The 6,369-nt window shown below is 39.1% G+C and overlaps 1 non-coding gene across 1 annotated transcript; it reads right to left on the bottom strand.

Annotated features, from left to right (window-relative positions):
• Positions 1-5,517: 5,517 nt before the first annotated feature.
• Positions 5,518-5,625, bottom strand: LOC130984286 (small nucleolar RNA R71). The gene has a single exon (XR_009088229.1). It is a non-coding gene; the product is annotated as a small nucleolar RNA R71 (small nucleolar RNA).
• Between the last annotated feature and the right edge of the window lie 744 nt (positions 5,626-6,369).

Raw genomic sequence — 6,369 nt, 5'->3', positions numbered from 1 at the left:
ACTTTAAGTTACTGTAATTTACATTTCTTGCACTTTTAGTTTCAGTCATTTAATTTCTTGTTCTTTAAGATTCAGCTCTTTTACTTTCAGTTCTCTTTAATTTCTGCAATTCTTCCCTCCCCCTTTACATTTTCTGTCATTTACTTACTATTAGATACAAAATCACTCAACCAAAACTTGATTCGCTTGACTAAATCAACCACTAAACTAAAATTGCTCAATCCTTCAATCCTTGTGGGATCGACCTCACTCCCGTGAGTTTTATTACTTGATGTGACCCGGTACACTTGCCGGTGAGTTTTGTGTTGGATCGTTTTCCACACATCAAGTTTTTGGCGCCGTTGCCGGGGATTGAAATAGATTAACAATGATTAAGTGAAGTGGTGGTCTAGATCAAGCACTTTTTCTTTATTTTTAACTAACATGCTAACTGTTTGAATTTTTGCTTAAACTAACTAAAACTTCATTCTAGCAATAGATTGAAGTTTCACTGGTTTTCTGGATCTGTGTGTTTCTTATTGTGTGTTTGTATGTCAGGTACAGGAAGAGCTTCCCCTATTCTCTCTGAAATTGACCAAAGAACTCTTCAAAGAATAAGAAGAGCTGAAAGAGGGAAGAAAATTATTGGAGAGGAAGAATTTGAGGAGGAATTCCAAGAAATGGAAGGAGATCCATCAAATCCCAATCAACCAGAAGGAAGGGCCAACAATAACCCACAACAAAGAAGAGTACTGGCTTCCTACACATTTGCAAATGCTAGACATTGTGGGAGTAGCATTCTTACCCCTAATGTCAATGCAAACAACTTTGAATTAAAGCCACAACTCATCACATTGGTCCAAAACAACTGCTCTTTTGGAGGAGGGCCATTAGAGGACCCGAATCAACATTTATCTACCTTCTTGAAGATTTGTGACACTGTCAAAACCAATGGTGTGCCTCCTGACAGTTACAAGTTGCCGCTCTTTCCATTCTCTCTCAGGGACAAAGCCACTCAATGGCTAGAAACATTTCCAAAGGAAAGCATCAACACTTGGGATGATTTGGTGAGAAAGTTTCTTGCCAAATTTTATCCCCCTCAAAGGATCATAAGATTGAAGACTGAGGTGCAGACATTCACTCAAATGGATGCTGAAAATTTATATGAAGCATGGGAAAGATATAAGGCTCTGCTGAGGAAATATCCACCAGAGATGTTCACTGAGTGGGATAAGTTGCAGAACTTCTATGAAGGACTTACTCTGAAAGCTCAAGAGGCACTTGATCACTCAGCTGGAGGATCATTGCAATTGATGAAAACTGCAGAGGAAGCTCAGAGCCTCATTGATATGGTGGCTAACAACCAATATTTCTTTGCTCACAAAAGGCAACGCCAACCGTCACAGAGGAAGGGAGTGTTGGAATTAGAAGGAGTGGATACAATTTTGGCTCAACACAAAGTGATGCAGCAACAGATTCAGCAACAATTTGAGCAAATGGCCAAGAGAATTGATAACCTTCAGGTTGCATCAGTGAGTGCCACAAGCCAACCATCAACTCCTTGGGGGCAGAATGAAGAGAACCAAGAAGAACAGCAACAAGAGCAAGTGCACTATATGAACAACCAAAATTCTGGATCAAATGAAGTGTGATGAGCGGATAATTTATATACTTTTTGGCATTGTTTTTAGTATGTTTTTGGTATGATCTAGTTAGTTTTTAGTATATTTTTATTAGTTTTTAGTTAAAATTCACTTTTCTGGACTTTACTATGAGTTTGTGTGTTTTTCTGTGATTTCAGGTATTTTCTGGCTGAAATTGAGGGACCTGAGCAAAAATCTGATTCAGAGACCAAAAAGGACTGCAGATGCTGTTGGATTCTGACCTCCCTGCACTCGAAGTGGATTTTCTGGAGCTACAGAAGCCCAATTGGCGCGCTCTCAACGGCGTTGGAAAGTAGACATCCTGGGCTTTCCAGCAATATATGATAGTCCATACTTTGCCCAAGATTTGATGGCCCAAACCGGCGTTCAAAGTCACCTCAAGAAATTCCAGCGTTAAACGCCGGAACTGGCACCCAAATGGGAGTTAAACGCCCAAACTGGCACCAAAGCTGGCGTTTAACTCCAAGAAGAGTCTCTACACGAAAAATGCTTCATTGCTCAGCCCAAGCACACACCAAGTGGGCCCGGAAGTGGATTTTTATGTCATTTACTCATTTCTGTACACCTTAGGCTACTAGTTTTCTATAAGTAGGACCTTTTACTATTGTATTAAAGATCTTCGGATCTTTGGAACCTTTTTCTTTAGATCTTTTGATCACTTTGGGAGGCTGGCCATTCGGCCATGCCTAGACCTTGTTCTTATGTATTTTCAACGGTGGAGTTTCTACACACCATAGATTAAGGTGTGGAGCTCTGCTGTACCTCGAGTATTAATGCAATTACTATTGTTCTTCCATTCAATTCCGCTTGTTCTTGTTCTAAGATATCACTTGTTCTTCAACTTGATGAATGTGATGATCCGTGACACTCATCATCATTCTCACCTATGAACAAGGTGATTGACAACCATTCTTGTTCTACAAGCAACCAAGGCTTAGTGAATATCTCTTGGATTCTTTAACCAGAATCTTCGTGGTATAGGCAGGACCTGATGGCGGCATTCAAGAGAATCCGGAAGGTCTAAACCTTGTCTGTGGTATTCTGAGTAGGATTCAATGATTGAATGACTGTGACGTGCTTCAAACTCCTAGCAGGCGGGGCGTTAGTGACAGACGCAAAAGTATCGATGGATATTATTCCGGCCTGACCGAGAACCGACAGCTGAATTCCGCTATGCCGTGACAGGACATATGCAATCGCTTTCACTGAGAGGATGGGAGGTAGCCATTGACAACGGTGAAACCCTACACGAGCTTGCCATGGAAAGGAGTAAGAAGGATTGGATGAAGGCAGTAGGAAAGCAGAGAGACGGAAGGGAAGGCATCTTCATGCGCTTATCTGAAGTTCCTACCAATGAATTACATAAGTATCACTATCTTTATCTTTTATGTTATTTTCGTTCATCATCATATACATTTGAGTTTGCCTGACTAAGATTTACAAGATGACCATAGCTTGCTTCAATGCTAACAATCTCCGTGGGATCGACCCTTACTCACGTAAGGTATTACTTGGACGACCCAGTGCACTTGCTGGTTAGTTGTGCGAAGTTGTGTAATGCCATGGAATTGAACCACCAAGTTTTTGGAGTTAATGACCAGGGATTATGAGAATTGTAAAAAAGTATTGTTCACAATTTCGCGCACCAAGTTTTTGGCGCCGTTGCCGGGGATTGTTCAAGTTTTGAGCAAGCTTTTGGTAACAATGCCGGGGATTGTTCAGTTTGGACAACTGACGGTTCATCTTGTTGCTTAGATTAGGTATTTATTTTTTTCGAAATTCTTGAAGATGAATTCTAGAGTTTCATGATGATTTGTTGAAATCTGGCTGGCTGAGAAGCCATGTCTAATCTGATTGGACCGAGGTTTCAACTTATCACCACAAAAGCTTGTTGATTTTCATCAATTTTGCTTTTGGAGCAGTGATCTGCTAAGGCTTGGCTGACCTTTGGTCATGTCTAGTGTTTTGGACCGAAGCTTTCTTTGAAAGCTTGGCTAGCTGTGAAGCCATGTCTAATTCCTGGACCGGAGTCTTAGACTAGCATTGCACTGATTCCTGGAATTCTCATTAAGAATTTTGATACCTTTTTCCACTTAATTTTCGAAAAACACAAAAAAAAAATTTACAAAATCATAAAAACCAAAAATATTTGATGTTTCTTGCTTAAGTCTAGTGTCTCATCTTAAGTTTGGTGTCAATTGCATGCATTCATTCATGTGTCTTAAGGATCTTCAAGAAATTCTTGATGATTTCTTACTCTGATCTTTGAATTCTTTTGGCTTGAGTGTTTATGCGTCTCATATAGTGTCAGTAGTATACAAACTGCTAAGTTTGGTGTCTTGCATGCATTGTTATTTGATTCTTGTTGCATTTTGATTATTAAAAATCCAAAAATATTTTTAATTTGTGTCTTTTCAAGTCAATGATACAAAGAATTGAAGATTCAGAACATACTGCAGAGGAATTATACAGAAAAAGCTGAGCATTCAAAAATGCCCAGTGAAGAAGACAGACTGGCGTTTAAACGCCAGCCAGGGTACCTGGTTGGGCGTTTAACGCCCAAAGAGGTAGCATTTTGGGCGTTAAACGCCAGAATGTATACCATTCTGGGCGTTTAACGCCAGGATGGTGCTAGGGGGAAGATTTTGTTTTCAAATCAATTTTTTTTCAAGTTTTCAAAGTTTTTCAAAATCAAATCTTTTTCAAATCATATCTTTTCAATCAAATGTTTTCAAAATCAATTTCTTTCCTTTTTCAAAGATACTTCCTAACAATTAATGATTTGATTGAACATCTCAAATTTGTTACCTTTTCTGTTGAGAAAGGTTTAATGTTTGAATCATATCTTTTCTTGTTAGGCAAGTCACTAATTTCCAAAATCAAATCTTTTAAAATAATTTTCAAAACATATCTTTTAAAAATTGTTTTCAAATCATATCTTCTCAATCACATTTTTTTTAAAACCAATCATATCTTCTCAACCACATCTTTTTCAAAATAGTTTTCAATCAAATCTTTTTAACTTCTAATCTCAAAATCTTTTTCAAAAATCACTTTATTTCTTTTCCACTTTCAATTTTCAAAAATTATCAATCAATTTTTAAAATGTTTTTGACATCTTTTTAATTAATTTTCAAAAATCCCCTTCCCTCCTTCTCACATCCTTCTATCTATGGAGTACTGCTCCTTCTTAATGCACAATTCGAACTCTATCTCATCAAGTTCGAATTCTTCTACCTTCTTTCCTCTATTTTTCTTTTCCTCTGACACTTCAAGGAATCTCTATACTGTGACATAGAGGATTCCACATTTCTCTTGTTCTCTTCTCTTTCATATGAGCAGGAGCAGAGACAAAGGCATTCTTGTTGAAGCTGACCCTGAACCTGAAAGGACCTTGAAGAGAAAGCTAAGAGAAGCTAAAGCACAACTCTCTGTTGAGGACCTGACCGAATTCTTCAAGGAAGAAGAACCCATGGCAGCCGAAAACAACAACAATGCCAATAATGCAAGGAAGGTGCTGGGTGACTTCACTGCACCTACTCCTGATTTCTATGGGAGAAGCATCTCTATCCCTGCCATTGGAGCAAACAACTTTGAGCTTAAGCCTCAATTAGTTTCTCTAATGCAACAGAATTGCAAGTTCCATGGACTTCCAATGGAAGATCATCAGTTCTTAGCTGAATTCTTGCAAATCTGTGACACAGTCAAGACTAATGGGGTTAACCCTGAGGTCTACAGACTGATGCTATTCCCTTTTGCTGTAAGAGACAGAGCTAGAATATGGTTGGATTCTCAACCTAAAGAAAGCCTGGACTCTTGGGAAAAGCTAGTCAATGCCTTCTTGGCAAAGTTCTTTCCACCTCAAAGATGGAGTAAGCTTAGAGTGGAAGTCCAAACCTTCAGACAGAAGGATGGAGAATCCCTCTATGAAGCTTGGGAAAGATACAAACAATTAATCAGAAGATGTCCCTCAGACATGCTTTCTGAATGGAGCATCATAGGTATTTTCTATGATGGTCTCTCTGAACTATCCAAGATGTCTTTGGATAGCTCTGCTGGAGGATCTCTTCATCTGAAGAAGACGCCTACAGAGGCTCAAGAGCTAATTGAAATGGTTGCAAATAACCAATTCATGTACACTTCTGAAAGGAATCCTGTGAACAATGGGACTAGTCAGAAGAAAGGAGTTCTTGAGATTGACACTCTGAATGCCATACTGGCTCAGAACAAGATATTGACTCAACAAGTCAATATGATTTCTCAAAGTCTGTCTGGAATGCAAAATACACCCGGCAGTACTAAGGAAGCTTCATCTGAAGAAGAAGCTTATGATCCTGAGAATCCTTCAATGGAGGAGGTGAATTACCTAGGAGAACCCTATGGAAACACCTACAACTCTTCATGGAGAAATCACCCAAATTTCTCATGGAAGAATCAAGAGAAACCTCAACAAGGTTTCAACAACAATAATGGTGGAAGAAACAGGTTTAGCAATGGCAAGCCTTTTCCATCATCTTCTCAGCAACAGACAGAGAGTTCTAAGCAGAGTACTTCTGACTTAGCAACAATGGTCTCTGATCTAATAAAGACCACTCAAAGTTTCATGACTGAAACAAGGTCCTCCATTAGGAATTTGGAAGGACAAGTGGGTCAGCTGAGTAAGAAAGTTACTGAACTCCCTCCTAGTACTCTCCCAAGTAATACAGAAGAAAATCCAAAGGGAGAG

The sequence above is a fragment of the Arachis stenosperma genome, chromosome 5, assembly GCF_014773155.1.
Source record: "Arachis stenosperma cultivar V10309 chromosome 5, arast.V10309.gnm1.PFL2, whole genome shotgun sequence".
In the NCBI taxonomy this organism is placed as follows: Eukaryota; Viridiplantae; Streptophyta; class Magnoliopsida; order Fabales; family Fabaceae; genus Arachis; species Arachis stenosperma.
Note: the sequence above shows the minus strand (reverse complement) of the source record. Positions and strands in the feature narration are given on the sequence as shown.